Source organism: Somniosus microcephalus, chromosome 23, assembly GCF_052327205.1.
Source record: "Somniosus microcephalus isolate GS21.2 chromosome 23, FLI_Smic_1.0, whole genome shotgun sequence".
In the NCBI taxonomy this organism is placed as follows: Eukaryota; Metazoa; Chordata; class Chondrichthyes; order Squaliformes; family Somniosidae; genus Somniosus; species Somniosus microcephalus.
Genome location: NC_141009.1, coordinates 66694132 through 66719558, shown reverse-complemented (window position 1 = coordinate 66719558; position 25427 = coordinate 66694132).

Genomic DNA, 25427 nt, shown 5'->3' with positions numbered 1-25427 from the left:
CTCAGGAGTTTTTGCACTTTGCATTCTCTGAACTCGGGAGTGCGAGCGCTGTATTTTCTCTGAACTCTGGAGTGTGAGCGCTGTGCATTCTCTGAACTCGGGAGTGTGAGTTCTGTGCCATCTCTGAACTGAGGAGTGTGAGCACTGTGCATTCTTTGAACTCTGGAGTGTGAGACTGCATTCTCTGAACTCGGGTGTGTGTGCGCTGTGCATTCTCAGAACTCGGGACTGTGAGTTCTGTGCATTCTCTGAATTTGATAGTGTGAGAGTTGTGTGTTCTCTATACTCGGGAGTATGAGCGCTGTGTGTTCTCTATATTTGGGAGTGTGAGCATTGTGCATTCTCTGAAATCGGGAGTGTGAGCGCTATTTGCCCTCCATACTCAGGCGTGTTAGCGCTGTGTGATCTTGGAAATCTGGAACGGGATCACTGTGCTTTCTCTGAACTCGTGAGTGTGAGCGCTGTGCATTCGCTGAACTCAGAAGTGTTTGCACTGTGCATTCTCTGAACTCGAGAGTGCGAGTGCTGTATGTTCTCTGAACTCGGGTATGTAAGCGCTGTACACTCTGTGAACACAGGAGCGTGACCACATTGCGTTCTCTGAACTCAGGAGTGTGAGCACTGTGCATTCTCTGAACTCGGGAGTGTGAGTGCTATGTGTTCTCTGAACTCGGGAGTGTGTACGCTGTGCATTCTCTGAACTCGGGAGTGTGAGCGCTGTGCGTTCTCTGTACTCGTGAGTGTGAGCGCTGTGCATTCTTTGAAATCAGGAGTGGTTGCACCGTGCATTCTCTGAACTGGGGCGTGCGAGCGCTGTAACTTCTCTGAACTCAGGAGTGCAAGCACTGTGCATTCTAAGAACTCAGGAGTGTGAGCGCTGTGCATTCTCTGTACTCGGGAGTGTGACTGCTGAGAGTTGTCTGAACTCAGGAGTGTGAGTGCTGTGCATTCTCTGAACTTGGGAGTGTGAGCGCTTTGCCTTTTTGAACTCAGGAGTGTGAACACTGTGCGTTCTCTGAAATCGGGAGTGTGATCGCTGTGTGTTCTCTGAACTCGAGATACTGAGTGCTGTATTCTCTGAACTCAGGAGTGTGAACGCTGTGCATTCTCTGAACTCAGGAGTGTGAACGCTGTGCATTTTCTGAGCTTGGGAGTGTGAGTCCTGTGTGTTCTCTGAACTCGTGAGAGTGAGCGCTGGGTGTTCACTGAACTCGGGAGTATGAGCGCTGTGTGTTTTCTGTACTCGTGAGTGTGAGCGCTGTGCATTCTCTGAAATCAGGAGTGGTTGCACTGTGCATTCTCTGAACTCGGGCGTGCGAGCGCTGTAACTTCTCTGAACTCAGGAGTGTAAGCACTGTGCATTCACTGAACTCAGGAGTGTGAGCGCTGTGCATTCACTGAACTCAGGAGTGTAAGCACTGTGCATTCTCTGAACTCGGGCGTGTGACTGCTGAGAGTTCTCTGAACTCAGGAGTGTGAGTTCTGTGCCTTCTCTGAACTTAGGTGTGTGAGCACTGTGCGTTCTCTGAATTCGGGAGTGTGAGTGCTGTCTGTGCTCTGAACTCGTAAGTGTGAGCACTGTGTGTTCACTAAACTCGGGAGTATGAGCGCTGTGCATTCCCTGTACTCGTGAGTGTGAGCGCTGTGCATTCGCTGAACTCAGAAGTGTTTGCACTGTGCATTCTCTGAACTCGAGAGTGCGAGTGCTGTATGTTCTCTGAACTCGGGTGTGTAAGCGCTGTACACTCTGTGAACACAGGAGCGTGAGCACATTGCGTTCTCTGAACTCAGGAGTGTGAGCAGTGTGCATTCACTGAACTCAGGTGTGCACGCACTGTGCCTTGTCTGAAATTGGGTATCTGACCGCTGTGCGTTCTCGAACACGGGAGTGTGAGCGCTGTGTATTCTCTGAACTCGGGAGTGTGTGTGCTGTGCATTCTCTGAACTCGGGAGTGTGAGAGCTGTGTGTTCTATGAATTCGGGAGTATGAGCACTGTGCATTCTTTGTACTCGTGAGTGTGAGCGATGTGCATTCTCTGAACACAGGAGTGTTTGCACTGTGCATTCTCTGAACTCAGGTGTGCGAGTGCTGTATGTTCTCTGAACTCGGGAATGTAAGCGCTGTGCATTCTCTGAACACAGGAATGTGAGCGCTGTGCGTTCTCTGAACTCGGGAGTGTGAGTGCTGTGCTTTGTCAGAACTCACGAGTGTGAGCTGTGTGCGTTCTCTGAACTCAGGAGAGTGCGCGCTGTGCCTTGTGTGAAATTGGATGTCTGAGCTCTTTGCGCTTTCTGAACATAGGGACTGTGAGCGCTGTGTGTTCTCTGAACTAAGGAGTGTGTGCGCTGTGTGTTCTCTGAACTCGGGAGTGTGAGCGCTGTGTGTTCTGCAAACTCGGGAGTGTGAGCACTGTGCATTTTCTCAACTAAGGAGTGTGAGCGCTGTGCACTCTCTGTACTCAGGGGTGTTAGCACTGTGTGGTCTTGGAAATCTGGAATGGGAGCGCTGTGATTTCACTGAACTCAGGAGTGTTTGCAATGTGCGTTCTCTGAACTCGGGAGTGTGAGCATTGCGCATTCTCTAAATTCAGTTGTGTGTGCACTGTGCATTCTCTGAACTCGGGATTGTGACTGCTGAGATTTCTCTGAACTCAGGAGTGTGAGTTCTGTGCGTTCTCTGAACTCAGGAGTGTGAGCACTGTGCATTCTCTGAACTCGGGAGTGTGAGTGCTATGTGTTCTCTGAACTCAGGAGTGTGTACGCTGTGCATTCTCTGAACTCGGGAGTGTGAGCGCTGTGCATTCTCTGAACTCAGGAGATTGAGCGCTGTGTGTTCTCTGAAATCGGGTCTGTGAACACTGTGCCTTCTCTGAACTCGGGAATGTGAGCACTGTGCATTCTCTGAACTCGGGAGTGTGAGCGCTGTGCATTCTCTGAACTCAGGAGTGTGAGCACTGTGCATTCTCTGAAATTGGGAGTGTGAGCGCTGTGTGATCTCTGTACTCGTGAGTGTGAGTGCTGTGCGGTCTCTGAACTCGGGTGTGCGAGCGCTTTGCATATTCTGAAAGCGGGACTGCTGGCAATATGCGTTCTCTGTGCTCATGAGTGTGAGTGCTGTGCGTTCTCTGAAGACGGGAGTGTGAGCACTGTGCGTTCTGTGAACTCAGGTGTGTGAGTGCAGTGTGTTCGCTGAACTCGGGAGTGTGAGCGCTGTGCCTTTTTGCACTCGGGAGTTTTAACAGTGCATTCTCTGTACAGGTGAGTGTGAGCTCTGTGCATTTTCTGAACTCAGGCGTGTTTGCACTGTGCATTCTCGTAACTCAGGAGTGTGTGCGCTTTGTGTTCTCTGAAGTCGCGAGTGTGAGCCCTGTGCATTCTCTAAATTCAGGTGTGTGGGCGCTGTGCATTCTCGGAACTCGGGATTGTGACTGCTGAGATTTCTCTGAACTCAGGTGTGTGAGTTCTGTGCGTTCTCTGAACTCAGGTGTGTGAGCACTGTGCATTCTCTGATTTCGGGAGTGTGAGTGCTATGTGTTCTCTGAACTCGGGAGTGTGATCACTTTGTGTTCCCTGTACTCGGGAGTGTGAGCGCTGTGCATTCTCTGAACTCAGGAATGTAAGCGCTTTGTGTTCTCTGTACTCAGGAGTGTGAGCGCTGTGCATTCTCTGAACTCGGGAGTGTGAGCGCTGGGTGTTCTCTGTACTCGGGAGTGTGAGCTCTGTGCATTCTCTGAACTCGGGGATGTGAGCGTGTTGTGTTCTCTGTACTCGGGAGTGTGAGCGCTGTGCATTCTCTGAACTCAGGAGTGTGAGCGTTGGGTGTTCTCTGTACTCGGGAGTGTGAGCGCTGTGCATTCTCTTATCTCAGGAGTGTGAGCGCTGTGTGTTCTCTGAACTCGGGACTGTGAACGCTATGCATTATCTGAACTCAGGAATGGGAGTGTTGTGCATTTTCTGAACTTGGGAGTGTGAGTGCTGTGTGTTCTTTGAACTCGGGTGTGTGAGCGCTGTGTGTTCTCTGATCTCGAGATTATGAGTGCTGTGCATTCTCTGTACTCGTGAGTGTGAGCGCTGTGCATTCTCTGAACTCAGGAGTGTTTGCACTATGCATTCTCTGAACTCGGGAGTGCGAGCGCTGTATTTTCTCTGAACTCTGGAGTGTGAGCGCTGTGCATTCTCTGAACTCGGGAGTGTGAGTTCTGTGCCATCTCTGAACTGAGGAGTGTGAGCACTGTGCATTCTCTGAACTCTGGAGTGTGAGACTGCATTCTCTGAACTCGGGTGTGTCTGCGCTGTGCATTCTCTGAACTCGGGAGTGTGAGTTCTGTGCATTCTCTGAATTTGGTAGTGTGAGAGTTGTGTGTTCTCTATACTCGGGAGTATGAGCGCCGTGTGTTCTCTATATTCGGGAGTGTGAGCATTGCGCATTCTCTGAAATCGGGAGTGTGAGCGCTATGTGCCCTCCATACTCAGGGGTGTTAGCGCTGTGTGATCTTGGAAATCTGGAACGGGATCACTGTGCTTTCTCTGAACTCGTGAGTGTGAGCGCTGTGCATTCGCTGAACTCAGAAGTGTTTGCACTGTGCATTCTCTGAACTCGAGAGTGCGAGTGCTGTATGTTCTCTGAACTCGGGTATGTAAGCGCTGTACACTCTGTGAACACAGGAGCATGACCACATTGCGTTCTCTGAACTCAGGAGCGTGAGCAGTGTGCATTCGCTGAACTCAGGTGTGTGCACACTGTGCCTTGTCTGAAATTAGGTGTCTGAGCGCTGTGCCTTCTCCGAACACGGGAGTGTGAGCGCTGTGTATTCTCTGAACTTGTGAGTGTGTGTGCTGTGCATTCTCTGAACTCGGGAGTGTGAGAGCTGTGTGTTCTCTGAATTCGGGCGTATGAGCACTGTGCATTCTTTGTACTCGTGAGTGTGAGCGATGTGCATTCTCTGAACTCAGGAGTGTTTGCACTGTGCATTCTCTGAACTCAGGTGTGCGAGTGCTGTATGTTCTCTGAACTCGGGAATGTAAGCGCTGTGCATTCTCTGAACACAGGTGTGTGAGCGCTGTGCGTCCTCTGAACCCGGGAGTGTGACTGCTGAGAGTTCTCTGAAATCAGGAGTGTGAGTTCTGTGCCTTCACTGAACTGAGGAGTGCGAGCACTGTGCATTCTCTGAACTCGGGAGTGTGAGTGCTGTGTGTTCTCTGAACTCGGGAGTGTGAGTGCTGTGCATTGTCAGAACTCACGAGTGTGAGCAGTGTGCGTTCTCTGAACTCAGGATTGTGCGCGCTGTGCCTTGTGTGAAATTGGGTGTCTGAGCACTGTGCGCTCTCTCAACATAGGGAGTATGAGCGCTGTGTGTTCTCTGAACTACGGAGTGTGTGCACTGTGCATTCTCTGAACTCAGTAGTGTGAGGGATGTGCATTCTCTGAACTTGGGAGATTGAATACTGTGTGTTCTCTGAACTCATGAGTGTGAATGCTGTGCATTCCGTGAACTCGGGAGTGTGAGCGCTGTGTGTTATCTGAACTCAGGAGAGTTATGCTGTGTGTTCTCTGAACTCAGGTGTGTGAATGCTGAGCATTCTCTGGACTTGGGAGTGTGAGCGCTGTGTATTCTCTGAAATAGGGTCTGTGAGCGCTGTGTGTTCTCTGAACTCGGGAGTGTGAGCGCTGCGTGTTCTGCAAACTCAGGAGTGTGAGCACTGTGCATTTTCTCAACTAAGGAGTGTGAGCGCTGTGCACTCTCTGTACTCAGGGGTGTTAGCATTGTGTGATCTTGGAAATCTGGAATGGGAGCGCTGTGCTTTCACTGAACTCAGGAGTGTTTGCACTGTGCGTTCTCTGAACTCAGGATTGTGAATGTTGAGCATTCTCTAAATTCAGTCGTGTGTGCGCTGTGCATTCTCTGAACTCGGGATTGTGACTGCTGAGATTTCTCTGAACTCAGAAGTGTGAGTTCTGTGCGTTCTCTGAACTCAGGAGTGTGAGCACTGTGCATTCTCTGAACTCGGGAGTGTGAGCACTGTGCATTCTCTGAAATTGGGAGTGTGAGCGCTGTGTGATCTCTGTACTCGGGTGTGTGAGCACTGTGCGATCTCTGAACTCGGGTGTGCGAGCGCTTTGCATATTCTGAAAGCGGGACTGCTGGCAATATGCGTTCTCTGTGATCATGAGTGTGAGTGCTGTGCGTTCTGTGAACTGAGGTGTGTGAGTGCGGTGTGTTCGCTGAACTCGTGAGTGTGAGCGCTGTGCCTTTTTGAACTCGGGAGTGTGAACACTGTGCTTTCTCTGTACAGGTGAGTGTGAGCTCTGTGCATTCTCTGAACTCAGGCTTGTTTGCACTGTGCATTCTCTGAACTCAGGAGTGTGTGTGCTGTGTGTTCTCTGAAGTCGCGAGTGTGAGCCCTGTGCATTCTGTAGGGGTTTTTTTCCTGCTCTCTTGCCCGTTCTGGCCCCCTGCCAGGCTTCGTGCAAGAATTACCCTTGAGTGGTTCGACCCACCCCCCGCTACGGTTCTAGACCTTGGACTTAGATGCAGAGAACAGTAGTGCAGAGAAGAGGACTCAATAGACCAGGCTGAATAGCACGAAATGGATGCTTTTATTTTTCAACAGTTTAAAGCATTACAAAATACATGTCATAGGCACAGATTAAAGTAACTACAATCATGCACAAATTTATGAACTTGACTCTATGGAAATGGGGAACACACGGCACATCGTAAAAGGGGAAACACATTACGATTTCCCTTAACTCCCTCCCCTATACCTAAACTAAGTTTCGACCTGGGGAACTTGGGATCATGCTCACCACTCTCGAAATCGCGAAAAGGGGTTCGCAGCCTTTTTGACACCGCTTCCCGTCGTCACGTGGATTGGAAGCTTCTGGCGCAGTCGATATTCTCTCCTCCCTCGAGGCGGTGGGGTAGACCCAGCCTCGATGAGCGCTCGTCAAGGTTGAGATCCACAATCGTGGGTTTGGGTTCATGGAGTAGACCTAGATGCAGGTTATGCACATGGGAGAATATTGTGGCATCGATCGCCGGTTCTCCAGAGGTTTTCTTCTCCGTCGGCCTGGGTCGTCGATGATCTCCCGAGCCCAGTACCCGGGCCACCCTTGTCGTCTTCTCGTCGTGGCCGAGCCTTGTTTGGCTGAACACCGGCCACGTTGTCCTTTTTCCGAAACCGTCCGTCTTTAAAAAGACGAAAACGTTTTCATCGATCTGCCGAAGTGGAAGAGGCGCCGATCCGGGCACCGTCCGCCCTTCGTTCGTTCCTCGTAGAAGAAAGTTCTTGAAGAAATGGAAGCCTGAAGTCGCCCAACAAGAAGCCGTAGCAGTGAAGAAGTTCGAAGTTGTCCAGGTCACTTAGATAGACTTTCAAATCCATAGTTATACTCTTTTGGGACAGTCTTATCTCCCGCCAAATCATAGTCCTGTCTTTGTATTAATTTTGGCGGGCAGAGATCTCTGCAGGGGCGCTTTGTCTTGTAACGGAGCCGGTGATAACTTGAACTGGCCTTCCTGGCCGATAATGTCTGTTAATGTCCTTTGCATTGTCACCGTGGCTCAGTTCGCATATTGATCGGTCCGGACATTTTCCTTGATGGCTGCTAAACGGTTTTTCCTTTGTACAATAAATGGGTATAAGTGTTTTTACATTGTCCGCCCATATCTTGATGGGCCCCATCCTGTACTTATAATCCATTGAATATGTATGCTGTTGCTCTGAGTTTCGGTTCCCAGATACTGGCTTTCGCGGGTTCACTGTCTTCAATCCACAAGCCTGTCTAGCTTGCAGTAACAGAAATAAACTGGTTCAGAAACTGATCACGGGGCCTGGTGGCCATTTTGTATGCCCTTTTATCAAAGGTTTTTCTGTGCAAGCTTACTTTGGTCAATAAACAGTCTTATTTTATCCAGTTTTCTTGCGTGATTTTTGCTGAAAATTTTCGAATCTTACAGTTCTCTAAATTCAGGTGTGTGGGCGCTGTGCATTCTCGGAACTCGGGATTGTGACTGCTGAGCTTTCTCTGAAATCAGGAGTGTGAGTTCTGTGCGTTCTCTGAACTCGGGAGTGTGAGTGCTATGTGTTCTCTGAACTCGGGAGTGTGTACGCTGTGCATTCTCTGAACTCGAGAATGTGAGCGCTTTGTGTTCTCTGTACTCGGGAGTGTGTACGCTGTGCATTCTCTGAACTCGGGAATGTGAGCGCCTTGTGTTCTCTGTACTCGGGAGTGTGAGCGCAGTGCATTCTCTGAACTCGGGAGTGTGAGCGCTGGGTGTACTCTGTACTCGGGAGTGTGAGCGCTGTGCATTCTCTGTACTCGGGAGTGTGAGCGCTGTGCATTCTATGAACTCAAGTGTGTGAGCGCTGGGTGTTCTCTGTACTCGGGAGTGTGAGCGCTGTGCATTCTCTGAAGTTGGGAATGGGAGCACTGTGCATTCTCTTAACTCAGGAGTGTGAGCGCTGTGTGTTCTCTGAACTCGGGACTGTGAACGCTGTGCATTCTCTGAACTCAGGAATGGGAGTGTTGTGCATTCGCTGAACTTGGGAGTGTGAGTGCTGTGAGTTCTTTGAAGTCGGGAGCGTGAGCGCTGTGTGTTCTCTGATCTAGGGGTTATGAGTGCTGTGCATTCAGTTTACTCGTGAGTGTGAGCGCTGTGCATTCTCTGAACTCAGGAGTGTTTGCACTATGCATTCTCTGAACTCGGGAGTGCGAGCGCTGTATTTATTCTGAACTCGGGAGTGTGAGCGCTGTGCATTCTGTGTATTCGTGATGAGAGCGTGGTGCATTCTCTGAACTCAGGAGTGTGAGCGCTGTGCGTTCTCTGAACTCGGGAGTGTGAGCGCTGTGCATTCTGTGTATTCGTGATGAGAGCATGGTGCATTCTCTGAATTCAGGAGTGTGATTGCTGTGCATTCTCTGAACTCGAGAGTGTGAGCGCTGTGTGTTCTATTAATTCAGGAGTGTGATTGCTGTGCATTCTCTGAACTCGAGAGTCTGAGCGCTGTGTGTTCTCTGAACTCAGGAGTGTGAGTGCTTTGCGTTATCTGAACTTAGGAGTGTGAGCGCTGTTCATTCTCTGAACTCTGGTGTGTGAGCGCTGTGCATTCTCTGAACACAGAAGTGTGAGCGCTGTGCATTCTCTGAACTCAGGAGTGTTTGCACTATGCATTCTCTGAACTCGGGAGTGCGAGCGCTGTATTCTCTCTGAACTCGGGAGTGTGAGCGCTGTGCATTCTCTGAACTCGGGAGTGTGAGTTGTGTGCCATCTCTGAACTGAGGAGTGTGAGCACTGTGCATTCTTTGAACTCTGGAGTGTGAGACTGTGCATTCTCTGAACTCGTGTGTGTGTGTGATGTGCATTCTCTGAACTCGGGAGTGTGAGTTCTGTGCATTCTCTGAACTTGGTAGTGTGAGAGTTGTGTGTTCTCTATACTCGGGAGTATGAGCGCTGTGTGTTCTCTATATTCGGGAGTGTGAGCATTGTGCATTCTCTGAAATCGGGAGTGTGAGCGCTGTGTGCCATCTATTCTCAGGGGTGTTAGCGCTGTGTACTCTTGGAAATCTGGAACGGGATCACTGTGCTTTCTCTGAACTCGGGAGTGTGAGCACTGTGCGTTCTGTGTATTCGGGATGAGAGCGTGGTGCATTCAATGAACTCAGGAGTGTGAGCGCTGTGCCTTCTCTGAACTCGGGAGTGCGGGCCCCGTATATTTTCTGAACTCAGGAGTGTGAGCGCTGTGTGTTCTATTAATTCAGGAGTGTGATCGCTGTGCATTCTCTGAACTCGAGAGTGTGAGCGCTGTGCGTTCTCTGAACTCAGGAGTCTGAGCGCTTTGCGTTATCTGAACTTAGGAGTGTGAGCACTGTTCATTCTCTGAACTCAGTATTGTGAGCGCTGTGAATTCTCTGAAATTGGGAGTGTGAGCGCTGTTTGTTCTCTGAACTCGGGTGTGCGAGCGCTGTGCATTCTCTCAAATCGGGACTGCTGGCAATATGCATTCTCTGCACTCGTGAGTGTGAGTGCCGTGCATTCTCTGAACTCGGGAGTTTGAGCGCTGTGCATTCTCTTAACCCGGGAGTGTGAATGCTGTGCATTCTGTGAAGATGGGAGAATGAGCAATGTGCATTCTCTGAACACAGAAGTGTGAGCGCTGTGTGTTCTCTGAACTCAGGAGTGTGAGTGCGGTGTGTTCTCTGAACTCAGGAGTGTGAGTGTGGTTCGTTCTCTGACCTCGGGTGTGTGAGCACTGTGCCTTTTTGAAGACGGGAGTGTGAGCACTGTGCATTCTCTGAACTCGGGAGTGTGAGCACCGTGCATTCTCTGAACTCGGGAGTGTGAGTGCTGTGCGTTCTCTGTACTCATGAGTGTGACCGCTGTGCATTATCTGAACTCGGGAATGTGAGTGCTGTGCATTCTCTGAACTCGGGAGTGTGAGTTCTGTGCCTTCTCTGACCTGAGGAGAGTGAGCATTGCGCATTCTCTGAACTCTGGAGTGTGAGACTGTGCATTCTCTGGACTCAAGAGTGTCAGCGCTGTGTGTTGTCTGAACTCGGGAGTGTGAGCATTGTGTGATCTCTGCACTCGGGTGTGTGTGCGCTGTGCATTCTCTGAACTCGGGAGTGTGAGTTCTGTGCATTATCTGAACTTGGTTGTGAGAGAGTTGTGTGTACTCTATACTCGGGAGTATGAGTGCTGTGTGTTCTCTATATTCTGGAGTGTGAGCATTGTGCATTCTCTGAACTCGGGAGTATAAGCACTGTGCGTTCTCTGTACTGGGGAGTGTGAGGGCGGTGCGTTCCCAGAACTCAGGAGTGTGAGCACTGTGCATTCTCTGAACTCGGGAGTGTGATCGCTGTTCTTTCTCTGAACTCAGGAGCGCAAGCGCTGTGCGTTCTCTGAACTCAGGAGTGTGAGCGCTATGCGTTTTCTGAACTTAGGAGTGTGAGCACTGTGTGTTCTCTGAATATGGGCGTGTGAGTGCTGTGTGTCCTCTGAACTCGGGAGTGTGAGTGTTGTGCGTTCTCTGAACTCAGGTGTTTGAGCAGTGGGCATTACCTGAACTCAGGAGTGTGCGCACTGTGCCTTGTCTGAAATTGTGTGTCTGAGTGCTGTGCGTTCTCTGAACTCGGGAGTGTGAGCATTGTCTGTTCTCTGAACTCGGGTGTGTGTGCACTGTGCATTCTCTGAACTCGGGAGTGTGAGCGCTGTGCATTCTCTGAACTCGGGAGTGTGAGCACTGTGCGTTCCCTGAACTTGGGTGTGTGAGCACTGTGCATTCTCTGAAATCGGGAATGCTGGCAATATGCGTTCTCTGTACTCGTGAGTGTGAGCGCTGTGTGTTCACTGAACTCGGGAGTATGAGCGCTGTGCGTTCTCTGTACTCGTGAGTGTGAGCGCTGTGCATTCTCTGAAATCAGGAGTGCTTGCACCGTGTATTCTCTGAACTGGGGCGTGCGAGCGCTGTAACTTCTCTGAACTCAGGAGTGCAAGCACTGTGCATTCTAAGAACTCAGGAGTGTGAGCGCTGTGCATTCTCTGTACTCGGGAGTGTGACTGCTGAGAGTTGTCTGAACTCAGGAGTGTGAGTGCTGTGCATTCTCTGAACTTGGGAGTGTGAGCGCTTTGCCTTTTTGAACTCGGGAGTGTGAACACTGTGCGTTCTCTGAAATCGGGAGTGTGATCGCTGTGTGTTCTCTGAACTCGAGATTCTGAGTGCTGTATTCTCTGAACTCAGGAGTGTGAACGCTGTGCATTCTCTGAACTCAGGAGTGTGAGCGCTGTGCATTTTCTGAGCTTGGGAGTGTGAGTCCTGTGTGTTCTCTGAACTCGTGAGTGTGAGCGCTGGGTGTTCACTGAACTCGGGAGTATGAGCGCTGTGCGTTTTCTGTACTCGTGAGTGTGAGCGCTGTGCATTCTCTGAAATCAGGAGTGGTTGCACTGTGCATTCTCTGAACTCGGGCGTGCGAGCGCTGTAACTTCTCTGAACTCAGGAGTGTAAGCACTGTGCATTCACTGAACTCAGGAGTGTGACTGCTGAGATTTCTCTGAACTCTGGAGTGTGAGTTCTGTGCCTTCTCTGAACTTAGGTGTGTGAGCACTGTGCGTTCTCTGAATTCGGGAGTGTGATTGCTGTCTGTGCTCTGAACTCGTAAGTGTGAGCACTGTGTGTTCACTAAACTCGGGAGTATGAGCGCTGTGCATTCCCTGTACTCGTGAGTGTGAGCGCTGTGCATTCGCTGAACTCAGAAGTGTTTGCACTGTGCATTCTCTGAACTCGAGAGTGCGAGTGCTGTATGTTCTCTGATATCGGGTGTGTAAGTGCTGTACACTCTGTGAACACAGGAGCGTGAGCACATTGCGTTCTCTGAACTCAGGAGTGTGAGCAGTGTGCATTCACTGAACTCAGGTGTGCACGCACTGTGCCTTGTCTGAAATTGGGTATCTGACCGCTGTGCGTTCTCGAACACGGGAGTGTGAGCGCTGTGTATTCTCTGAACTCGGGAGTGTGTGTGCTGTGCATTCTCTGAACTCGGGAGTGTGAGAGCTGTGTGTTCTATGAATTCGGGAGTATGAGCACTGTGCATTCTTTGTACTCGTGAGTGTGAGCGATGTGCATTCTCTGAACACAGGAGTGTTTGCACTGTGCATTCTCTGAACTCAGGTGTGCGAGTGCTGTATGTTCTCTGAACTCGGGAATGTAAGCGCTGTGCATTCTCTGAACACAGGAATGTGAGCGCTGTGCGTTCTCTGAACTCGGGAGTGTGAATGCTGAGAGTTCTCTGAAATCAGGAGTGTGAGTTCTGTGCCTTCACTGAACTGAGGAGTGTGAGCACTGTGCATTCTCTGAACTCGGGAGTGTGAGTGCTGTGTGTTCTCTGAACTCGGGAGTGTGAGTGCTGTGCTTTGTCAGAACTCACGAGTGTGAGCTGTGTGCGTTCTCTGAACTCAGGAGAGTGCGCGCTGTGCCTTGTGTGAAATTGGGTATCTGAGCTCTTTGCGCTTTCTGAACATAGGGACCGTGAGCGCTGTGTGTTCTCTGAACTAAGGAGTGTGTGCGCTGTGTGTTCTCTGAACTCGGGAGTGTGAGCGCTGTGTGTTCTGCAAACTCGGGAGTGTGAGCACTGTGCATTTTCTCAACTAAGGAGTGTGAGCGCTGTGCACTCTCTGTACTCAGGGGTGTTAGCACTGTGTGGTCTTGGAAATCTGGAATGGGAGCGCTGTGATTTCACTGAACTCAGGAGTGTTTGCACTGTGCGTTCTCTGAACTCGGGAGTGTGAGCGCTGCGCATTCTCTAAATTCAGTTGTGTGTGCACTGTGCATTCTCTGAACTCGGGATTGTGACTGCTGAGATTTCTCTGAACTCAGGAGTGTGAGTTCTGTGCATTCTCTGAACTCAGGAGTGTGAGCACTGTGCATTCTCTGAACTCGGGAGTGTGAGTGCTATGTGTTCTCTGAACTCAGGAGTGTGTACGCTGTGCATTCTCTGAACTCGGGAGTGTGAGCGCTGTGCATTCTCTGAACTCAGGAGATTGAGCGCTGTGTGTTCTCTGAACTCGGGTCTGTGAACACTGTGCCTTCTCTGAACTCGGGAATGTGAGCACTGTGCATTCTCTGAACTCGGGAGTGTGAGCGCTGTGCATTCTCTGAACTCAGGAGTGTGAGCACTGTGCATTCTCTGAAATTGGGAGTGTGAGCGCTGTGTGATCTCTGTACTCGTGAGTGTGAGCGCTGTGCGATCTCTGAACTCGGGTGTGCGAGCGCTTTGCATATTCTGAAAGCGGGACTGCTGGCAATATGCGTTCTCTGTGCTCATGAGTGTGAGTGCTGTGCGTTCTCTGAAGACGGGAGTGTGAGCACTGTGCGTTCTGTGAACTCAGGTGTGTGAGTGCAGTGTGTTCGCTGAACTCGGGAGTGTGAGCGCTGTGCCTTTTTGCACTCGGGAGTTTTAACACAGTGCATTCTCTGTACAGGTGAGTGTGAGCTCTGTGCATTTTCTGAACTCAGGCGTGTTTGCACTGTGCATTCTCGTAAATCAGGAGTGTGTGCGCTTTGTGTTCTCTGAAGTCGCGAGTGTGAGCCCTGTGCATTCTCTAAATTCAGGTGTGTGGGCGCTGTGCATTCTCGGAACTCGGGATTGTGACTGCTGAGATTTCTCTGAACTCAGGTGTGTGAGTTCTGTGCGTTCTCTGAACTCAGGTGTGTGAGCACTGTGCATTCTCTGATTTCGGGAGTGTGAGTGCTATGTGTTCTCTGAACTCGGGAGTGTGATCACTTTGTGTTCTCTGTACTCGGGAGTGTGAGCGCTGTGCATTCTCTGAACTCAGGAATGTAAGCGCTTTGTGTTCTCTGTACTCGGGAGTGTGAGCGCTGTGCATTCTCTGAACTCGGGAGTGTGAGCGCTGGGTGTTCTCTGTACTCGGGAGTGTGAGCTCTGTGCATTCTCTGAACTCGGGGATGTGAGCGCGTTGTGTTCTCTGTACTCGGGAGTGTGAGCGCTGTGCATTCTCTGAACTCAGGAGTGTGAGCGTTGGGTGTTCTCTGTACTCGGGAGTGTGAGCGCTGTGCATTCTCTTATCTCAGGAGTGTGAGCGCTGTGTGTTCTCTGAACTCGGGACTGTGAACGCTGTGCATTATCTGAACTCAGGAATGGGAGTGTTGTGCATTTTCTGAACTTGGGAGTGTGAGTGCTGTGTGTTCTTTGAACTCGGGTGTGTGAGCGCTGTGTGTTCTCTGATCTCGGGATTATGAGTGCTGTGCATTCTCTGTACTCGTGAGTGTGAGCGCTGTGCATTCTCTGAACTCAGGAGCTTTTGCACTTTGCATTCTCTGAACTCGGGAGTGCGAGCGCTGTATTTTCTCTGAACTCTGGAGTGCGAGCGCTGTGCATTCTCTGAACTCGGGAGTGTGAGTTCTGTGCCATCTCTGAACTGAGGAGTGTGAGCACTGTGCATTCTTTGAACTCTGGAGTGTGAGACTGCATTCTCTGAACTCGGGTGTGTGTGCGCTGTGCATTCTCTGAACTCGGGAGTGTGAGTTCTGTGCATTCTCTGAATTTGGTAGTGTGAGAGTTGTGTGTTCTCTATACTCGGGAGTATGAGCGCTGTGTGTTCTCTATATTCGGGAGTGTGAGCATTGTGCATTCTCTGAAATCGGGAGCGTGAGCGCTATGTGCCCTCCATACTCAAGGGTGTTAGCGCTGTGTGATCTTGGAAATCTGGAACGGGATCACTGTGCTTTCTCTGAACTCGTGAGTGTGAGCGCTGTGCATTCGCTGAACTCAGAAGTGTTTGCACTGTGCATTCTCTGAACTCGGGAGTGCGAGTGCTGTATGTTCTCTGAACTCGGGTATGTAAGCGCTGTACACTCTGTGAACACAGGAGCGTGACCACATTGCGTTCTCTGAACTAAGGAGCGTGAGCAGTGTGCATTCGCTGAACTCAGGTGTGTGCACACTGTGCCTTGTCTGAAATTCGGTGTCTGAGCGCTGTGCCTTCTCCGAACACGGGACTGTGAGCGCTGTGTATTCTCTGAACTTGTGAGTGTGTGTGCTGTGCATTCTCTGAACTCGGGAGTGTGAGAGCTGTGTGTTCTCTGAATTCGGGAGTATGAGCACTGTGCATTCTTTGTACTCGTGAGTGTGAGCGATGTGCATTCTCTGAACTCAGGAGTGTTTGCACTGTGCATTCTCTGAACTCAGGTGTGCGAGTGCTGTATGTTCTCTGAACTCGGGAATGTAAGCGCTGTGCATTCTCTGAACACAGGTGTGTGAGCGCTGTGCGTCCTCTGAATTCGGGAGTGTGACTGCTGAGAGTTCTCTGAAATCAGGAGTGTGAGTTCTGTGCCTTCACTGAACTGAAGAGTGCGAGCACTGTGCATTCTCTGAACTCGGGAGTGTGAGTGCTGTGTGTTCTCTGAACTCGGGAGTGTGAGTGCTGTGCATTGTCAGAACTCACGAGTGTGAGCAGTGTGCGTTCTCTGAACTCAGGAGTGTGCGCGCTGTGCCTTGTGTGAAATTGGGTGTCTGAGCACTGTGCGCTCTCTGAACATAGGGAGTATGAGCGCTGTGTGTTCTCTGAACTACGGAGTGTGTGCACTGTGCATTCTCTGAACTCAGTAGTGTGAGAGATGTGCATTCTCTGAACTTGGGAGATTGAATACTGTGTGTTCTCTGAACTCATGAGTGTGAACGCTGTGCATTCCCTGAACTCGGGAGTGTGAGCGCTGTGTGTTATCTGAACTCAGGAGAGTGAGTGCTGTGTGTTCTCTGAACTCAGGTGTGTGAATGCTGAGCATTCTCTGGACTTGGGAGTGTGAGCGCTGTGCATTCTCTGAACTCGGGAGTGTGAGTTGTGTGCCATCTCTGAACTGAGGAGTGTGAGCACTGTGCATTCTTTGAACTCTGGAGTGTGAGACTGTGCATTCTCTGAACTCGTGTGTGTGCGTGATGTGCATTCTCTGAACTCGGGAGTGTGAGTTCTGTGCATTCTCTGAACTTGGTAGTGTGAGAGTTGTGTGTTCTCTATACTCGAGAGTATGAGCGCTGTGTGTTCTCTATATTCGGGAGTGTGAGCATTGTGCATTCTCTGAAATCGGGAGTGTGAGCGCTGTGTGCCATCTATTCTCAGGGGTGTTAGCGCTGTGTACTCTTGGAAATCTGGAACGGGATCACTGTGCTTTCTCTGAACTCGGGAGTGTGAGCACTGTGCGTTCTGTGTATTCGGGATGAGAGCGTGGTGCATTCTCTGAACTCAGGAGTGTGAGCGCTGTGCCTTCTCTGAACTCGGGAGTGCGGGCCCTGTATATTTTCTGAACTCAGGAGTGTGAGCGCTGTGTGTTCTATTAATTCAGGAGTGTGATCGCTGTGCATTCTCTGAACTCGAGAGTGTGAGCGCTGTGCGTTCTCTGAACTCAGGAGTCTGAGCGCTTTGCGTTATCTGAACTTAGGAGTGTGAGCACTGTTCATTCTCTGAACTCAGTATTGTGAGCGCTGTGAATTCTCTGAAATTGGGAGTGTGAGCGCTGTTTGTTCTCTGAACTCGGGTGTGCGAGCGCTGTGCATTCTCTCAAATCGGGACTGCTGGCAATATGCATTTTCTGTACTCGTGAGTGTGAGTGCCGTGCATTCTCTGAACTCGGGAGTTTGAGCGCTGTGCATTCCCTTAACCCGGGAGTGTGAATGCTGTGCATTCTGTGAAGATGGGAGAATGAGCACTGTGCATTCTCTGAACACAGAAGTGTGAGCGCTGTGTGTTCTCTGAATTCAGGAGTGTGAGTGCGGTGTGTTCTCTGAACTCAGGAGTGTGAGTGTGGTTCGTTCTCTGACCTCGGGTGTGTGAGCGTTGTGCCTTTTTGAAGACGGGAGTGTGAGCACTGTGCGTTCTCTGAACTCGGGAGTGTGAGCACCGTGCATTCTCTGAACTCGGGAGTGAGAGTGCTGTGCGTTCTCTGTACTCGTGAGTGTGACCGCTGTGCATTATCTGAACTCGGGAATGTGAGTGCTGTGCATTCTCTGAACTCGGGAGTGTGAGTTCTGTGCCTTCTCTGACCTGAGGAGAGTGAGCATTGCGCATTCTCTGAACTCTGGAGTGTGAGACTGTGCATTTTCTGGACTCGAGAGTGTCAGCGCTGTGTGTTGTCTGAACTCGGGAGTGTGAGCATTGTGTGATCTCTGCACTCGGGTGTGTGAATGCTGAGAGTTCTCTGAAATCAGGAGTGTGAGTTCTGTGCCTTCACTGAACTGAGGAGTGTGAGCACTGTGCATTCTCTGAACTCGGGAGTGTGAGTGCTGTGTGTTCTCTGAACTCGGGAGTGTGAGTGCTGTGCTTTGTCAGAACTCACGAGTGTGAGCTGTGTGCGTTCTCTGAACTCAGGAGAGTGCGCGCTGTGCCTTGTGTGAAATTGGGTATCTGAGCTCTTTGCGCTTTCTGAACATAGGGACCGTGAGCGCTGTGTGTTCTCTGAACTAAGGAGTGTGTGCGCTGTGTGTTCTCTGAACTCGGGAGTGTGAGCGCTGTGTGTTCTGCAAACTCGGGAGTGTGAGCACTGTGCATTTTCTCAACTAAGGAGTGTGAGCGCTGTGCACTCTCTGTACTCAGGGGTGTTAGCACTGTGTGGTCTTGGAAATCTGGAATGGGAGCGCTGTGATTTCACTGAACTCAGGAGTGTTTGCACTGTGCGTTCTCTGAACTCGGGAGTGTGAGCGCTGCGCATTCTCTAAATTCAGTTGTGTGTGCACTGTGCATTCTCTGAACTCGGGATTGTGACTGCTGAGATTTCTCTGAACTCAGGAGTGTGAGTTCTGTGCATTCTCTGAACTCAGGAGTGTGAGCACTGTGCATTCTCTGAACTCGGGAGTGTGAGTGCTATGTGTTCTCTGAACTCAGGAGTGTGTACGCTGTGCATTCTCTGAACTCGGGAGTGTGAGCGCTGTGCATTCTCTGAACTCAGGAGATTGAGTGCTGTGTGTTCTCTGAACTCGGGTCTGTGAACACTGTGCCTTCTCTGAACTCGGGAATGTGAGCACTGTGCATTCTCTGAACTCGGGAGTGTGAGCGCTGTGCATTCTCTGAACTCAGGAGTGTGAGCACTGTGCATTCTCTGAAATTGGGAGTGTGAGCGCTGTGTGATCTCTGTACTCGTGAGTGTGAGCGCTGTGCGATCTCTGAACTCGGGTGTGCGAGCGCTTTGCATATTCTGAAAGCGGGACTGCTGGCAATATGCGTTCTCTGTGCTCATGAGTGTGAGTGCTGTGCGTTCTCTGAAGACGGGAGTGTGAGCACTGTGCGTTCTGTGAACTCAGGTGTGTGAGTGCAGTGTGTTCGCTGAACTCGGGAGTGTGAGCGCTGTGCCTTTTTGCACTCGGGAGTTTTAACACAGTGCATTCTCTGTACAGGTGAGTGTGAGCTCTGTGCATTTTCTGAACTCAGGCGTGTTTGCACTGTGCATTCTCGTAAATCAGGAGTGTGTGCGCTTTGTGTTCTCTGAAGTCGCGAGTGTGAGCCCTGTGCATTCTCTAAATTCAGGTGTGTGGGCGCTGTGCATTCTCGGAACTCGGGATTGTGACTGCTGAGATTTCTCTGAACTCAGGTGTGTGAGTTCTGTGCGTTCTCTGAACTCAGGTGTGTGAGCACTGTGCATTCTCTGATTTCGGGAGTGTGAGTGCTATGTGTTCTCTGAACTCGGGAGTGTGATCACTTTGTGTTCTCTGTACTCGGGAGTGTGAGCGCTGTGCATTCTCTGAACTCAGGAATGTAAGCGCTTTGTGTTCTCTGTACTCGGGAGTGTGAGCGCTGTGCATTCTCTGAACTCGGGAGTGTGAGCGCTGGGTGTTCTCTGTACTCGGGAGTGTGAGCTCTGTGCATTCTCTGAACTCGGGGATGTGAGCGCGTTGTGTTCTCTGTACTCGGGAGTGTGAGCGCTGTGCATTCTCTGAACTCAGGAGTGTGAGCGTTGGGTGTTCTCTGTACTCGGGAGTGTGAGCGCTGTGCATTCTCTTATCTCAGGAGTGTGAGCGCTGTGTGTTCTCTGAACTCGGGACTGTGAACGCTGTGCATTATCTGAACTCAGGAATGGGAGTGTTGTGCATTTTCTGAACTTGGGAGTGTGAGTGCTGTGTGTTCTTTGAACTCGGGTGTGTGAGCGCTGTGTGTTCTCTGATCTCGGGATTATGAGTGCTGTGCATTCTCTGTACTCGTGAGTGTGAGCGCTGTGCATTCTCTGAACTCAGGAGCTTTTGCACTTTGCATTCTCTGAACTCGGGAGTGCGAGCGCTGTATTTTCTCTGAACTCTGGAGTGCGAGCGCTGTGCATTCTCTGAACTCGGGAGTGTGAGTTCTGTGCCATCTCTGAACTGAGGAGTGTGAGCACTGTGCATTCTTTGAACTCTGGAGTGTGAGACTGCATTCTCTGAACTCGGGTGTGTGTGCGCTGTGCATTCTCTGAACTCGGGAGTGTGAGTTCTGTGCATTCTCTGAATTTGGTAGTGTGAGAGTTGTGTGTTCTCTATACTCGGGAGTATGAGCGCTGTGTGTTCTCTATATTCGGGAGTGTGAGCATTGTGCATTCTCTGAAATCGGGAGCGTGAGCGCTATGTGCCCTCCATACTCAAGGGTGTTAGCGCTGTGTGATCTTGGAAATCTGGAACGGGATCACTGTGCTTTCTCTGAACTCGTGAGTGTGAGCGCTGTGCATTCGCTGAACTCAGAAGTGTTTGCACTGTGCATTCTCTGAACTCGGGAGTGCGAGTGCTGTATGTTCTCTGAACTCGGGTATGTAAGCGCTGTACACTCTGTGAACACAGGAGCGTGACCACATTGCGTTCTCTGAACTAAGGAGCGTGAGCAGTGTGCATTCGCTGAACTCAGGTGTGTGCACACTGTGCCTTGTCTGAAATTCGGTGTCTGAGCGCTGTGCCTTCTCCGAACACGGGACTGTGAGCGCTGTGTATTCTCTGAACTTGTGAGTGTGTGTGCTGTGCATTCTCTGAACTCGGGAGTGTGAGAGCTGTGTGTTCTCTGAATTCGGGAGTATGAGCACTGTGCATTCTTTGTACTCGTGAGTGTGAGCGATGTGCATTCTCTGAACTCAGGAGTGTTTGCACTGTGCATTCTCTGAACTCAGGTGTGCGAGTGCTGTATGTTCTCTGAACTCGGGAATGTAAGCGCTGTGCATTCTCTGAACACAGGTGTGTGAGCGCTGTGCGTCCTCTGAATTCGGGAGTGTGACTGCTGAGAGTTCTCTGAAATCAGGAGTGTGAGTTCTGTGCCTTCACTGAACTGAAGAGTGCGAGCACTGTGCATTCTCTGAACTCGGGAGTGTGAGTGCTGTGTGTTCTCTGAACTCGGGAGTGTGAGTGCTGTGCATTGTCAGAACTCACGAGTGTGAGCAGTGTGCGTTCTCTGAACTCAGGAGTGTGCGCGCTGTGCCTTGTGTGAAATTGGGTGTCTGAGCACTGTGCGCTCTCTGAACATAGGGAGTATGAGCGCTGTGTGTTCTCTGAACTACGGAGTGTGTGCACTGTGCATTCTCTGAACTCAGTAGTGTGAGAGATGTGCATTCTCTGAACTTGGGAGATTGAATACTGTGTGTTCTCTGAACTCATGAGTGTGAACGCTGTGCATTCCCTGAACTCGGGAGTGTGAGCGCTGTGTGTTATCTGAACTCAGGAGAGTGAGTGCTGTGTGTTCTCTGAACTCAGGTGTGTGAATGCTGAGCATTCTCTGGACTTGGGAGTGTGAGCGCTGTGCATTCTCTGAACTCGGGAGTGTGAGTTGTGTGCCATCTCTGAACTGAGGAGTGTGAGCACTGTGCATTCTTTGAACTCTGGAGTGTGAGACTGTGCATTCTCTGAACTCGTGTGTGTGCGTGATGTGCATTCTCTGAACTCGGGAGTGTGAGTTCTGTGCATTCTCTGAACTTGGTAGTGTGAGAGTTGTGTGTTCTCTATACTCGAGAGTATGAGCGCTGTGTGTTCTCTATATTCGGGAGTGTGAGCATTGTGCATTCTCTGAAATCGGGAGTGTGAGCGCTGTGTGCCATCTATTCTCAGGGGTGTTAGCGCTGTGTACTCTTGGAAATCTGGAACGGGATCACTGTGCTTTCTCTGAACTCGGGAGTGTGAGCACTGTGCGTTCTGTGTATTCGGGATGAGAGCGTGGTGCATTCTCTGAACTCAGGAGTGTGAGCGCTGTGCCTTCTCTGAACTCGGGAGTGCGGGCCCTGTATATTTTCTGAACTCAGGAGTGTGAGCGCTGTGTGTTCTATTAATTCAGGAGTGTGATCGCTGTGCATTCTCTGAACTCGAGAGTGTGAGCGCTGTGCGTTCTCTGAACTCAGGAGTCTGAGCGCTTTGCGTTATCTGAACTTAGGAGTGTGAGCACTGTTCATTCTCTGAACTCAGTATTGTGAGCGCTGTGAATTCTCTGAAATTGGGAGTGTGAGCGCTGTTTGTTCTCTGAACTCGGGTGTGCGAGCGCTGTGCATTCTCTCAAATCGGGACTGCTGGCAATATGCATTTTCTGTACTCGTGAGTGTGAGTGCCGTGCATTCTCTGAACTCGGGAGTTTGAGCGCTGTGCATTCCCTTAACCCGGGAGTGTGAATGCTGTGCATTCTGTGAAGATGGGAGAATGAGCACTGTGCATTCTCTGAACACAGAAGTGTGAGCGCTGTGTGTTCTCTGAATTCAGGAGTGTGAGTGCGGTGTGTTCTCTGAACTCAGGAGTGTGAGTGTGGTTCGTTCTCTGACCTCGGGTGTGTGAGCGTTGTGCCTTTTTGAAGACGGGAGTGTGAGCACTGTGCGTTCTCTGAACTCGGGAGTGTGAGCACCGTGCATTCTCTGAACTCGGGAGTGAGAGTGCTGTGCGTTCTCTGTACTCGTGAGTGTGACCGCTGTGCATTATCTGAACTCGGGAATGTGAGTGCTGTGCATTCTCTGAACTCGGGAGTGTGAGTTCTGTGCCTTCTCTGACCTGAGGAGAGTGAGCATTGCGCATTCTCTGAACTCTGGAGTGTGAGACTGTGCATTTTCTGGACTCGAGAGTGTCAGCGCTGTGTGTTGTCTGAACTCGGGAGTGTGAGCATTGTGTGATCTCTGCACTCGGGTGTGTGTGCGCTGTGCATTCTCTGAACTCGGGAGTGTGAGTTCTGTGCATTATCTGAACTTGGTAGTGTGAGAGTTGTGTGTACTCTATACTCGGGAGTATGAGCGCTGTGTGTTCTCTATATTCTGGAGTGTGAGCATTGTGCATTCTCTGAACTCGGGAGTATAAGCACTGTGCGTTCTCTGTACTGGGGAGTGTGAGGGCGGTGCGTTCCCAGAACTCAGGAGTGTGAGCACTGTGCATTCTCTGAACTCGGGAGTGTGATCGCTGTTCTTTCTCTGAACTCAGGAGCGCAAGCGCTGTGCGTTCTCTGAACTCAGGAGTGTGAGCGCTATGCATTTTCTGAACTTAGGAGTGTGAGCACTGTGTGTTCTCTGAATATGGGATGTGAGTGCTGTGTGTCCTCTGAACTCGGGAGTGTGAGTGTTGTGCGTTCTCTGAACTCAGGTGTTTGAGCAGTGGGCATTATCTGAACTCAGGAGTGTGCGCAATGTGCCTTGTCTGAAATTGTGTGTCTGAGTGCTGTGCGTTCTCTGAACTCGGGAGTGTGAGCGTTGTCTGTTCTCTGAACTCGGGTGTGTGTGCGCTGTGCATTCTCTGAACTCGGGAGTGTGAGCGCTGTGCATTCTCTGAACTCGGGAGTGTGAGCACTGTGCGTTCCCTGAACTTGGGTGTGCGAGCACTGTGCATTCTCTGAAATCGGGAATGCTGGCAATATGCGTTCTCTGTACTCGTGAGTGTGAGTGCTGTGCATTCTCTGAACTCGGGAGTGTGAGCGCTGTACCTTTTTGAACGCGGGAGTGTGAACACTGTGCACTCTCTGAACTCGGGAGTGTGAGCGCTGTGTGTTCTCTGTACTCAGGGCTGTATGATCTTGGAAATCTGGAACGGGATCGCTGTGCTTTCTCTGAACTCGGGAGTGTGAGCAGTGTGCATTCTATGTATTCGGGAGTGTGAGCATGGTGCGTTCTCTGAACTCAGGAGTGTGAGCTCTGTGCATTCTCTGAACTCGGGTGTGTGAGCGCTGTGTGTTTTCTGAACTCAGGAGTGTGAGCGCTGTGTGTTCTATTAATTCAGGAGTGTGATCGCTGTGCATTCTATGAACTCGAGAGTGTGAGCGCTGTGCGTTCTCTGAACGCAGGAGTGTGAGCGCTTTGAGTTATTTGAACTTAGGTGTGTGAGCGCTGTGATTTCTCTGAACTCAGGAATGTGACCGCTGTGCCTTCTCTAAACTCAGGAGTGTGTAGGGAGTTTCTCTTGCTCTTTCTGGTCTCCTGCCAGGCTTCGTGCAATACCACAGAAATCACAGAAACCCCACAGTACAGATAGAGGCCATTTCGGCCCATCGAGCCTGCACCGACACATACCCCACCCGAACCCCGTAACCCCTACACCAACACATATCCCACCCTATCCCCGCAACCCCATGTATTTAATCCCCCTAACACTAAGGGTCAATTTATCATAGCCAATCAACCTAACCCGCACATCTTTGGACTGTGGGAGGAAACCGGAGCACCCGGAGGAAACCCACGCAAACACGGGGAGAATGTGCAAACTCCACACAGACAGTCACCCGAGGCCAGATTCAAACCCGGGTCCCTGGCACTGTGAGGCAACATTGCTAACCACTATGCCACCGTGCATAATAAATAATTACCCTTGAGTGGTTCGACCCACTCCCCCTACGTTTCGAGACCTTGGACTTAGAAGCAGAGAACAGTAGTGCAGAGAAAGAACTCAATAGACCAGGGTGAATAGCACGAAATGGATGCTTTTATTTTTAAACAGTTTGAAGCATTACAAAATACATGTCATAGGCACAGATTAAAGTTACGACAATCATGCACAAATTTATGATCTTGACTCTATGGAAATGGGGAACACACGGCACATCGCAAAAGGGAAAACACATTACGATTACCCTTAACTCCCTCCCCTATACCTAAACTAAGTTTCGACCTGGGGAACTTGGGATCATGCTCACCACTCTCGAAATCGCGAAAAAGGCGGTTCGCAGCCTTTTGGCACCGCTTTCCGTCGTCACGTGGATTTGGAAACTTCTGGCGCAGTCGATATTCTCTCTCCCTCGAGGCGGTGGGGTAGACACAGCCTCGATGAGCGCTCGTCAAGGTTGAGATCCACTATTGTGGATTTGGGTTCATGGAGCAGACCTTCAGCTGCAGGCTGTTGAAGAACTGCATGCAAATGGGAGAATCTCTCCGGCCTGGATCGTCAGTTCTCCCGAGGGTTTCTTCTCCGTCGGCCTGGGTCGTCGATGATCTCCCGACCCCAGTACCCGGGCCACCCTCGTCGTCTTCTCGTCGTGGCCGAGCCTTGTTTGGCTGAACACCGACCACGTTGTCTTTTCACCGAAATTGTCTGTCTTTAAAAAGACGAAACGTCTTCATCGATTCCGCATCTATCGAAGTGGAAGAGGCGCCGATCCTGGCACCGTCCGTCCTTCGTTCGTTCCTTGTAGAAGAAGTTCTTGAAGAAGTAGAAGTCTGAAGTCGCCCAGCCAGAAGCATCAGTGAAGTGAAGTACGAAGTAACTTAGATGGACTTTCAATCCATAGTTATACTCTTTTGGGACAATCTTATCTCCCGCCAAATCATAGTCCTGTGTTTGCATTAATTTTGGCGGGCAGAAATCTCTGCAGGGGCGCTTTGTCTTGTAACGGGAGCCGGTGATAACTTAACTGGCCTTCCTGGCCGATAATGTCTTTTAATGTCTTTTACATTGTTATCGCGACTCGGTTCGCATATTGATCGGTCCAGAGATTTTTTTGATGGCTGCTAAACGGTTTCTCCATTGT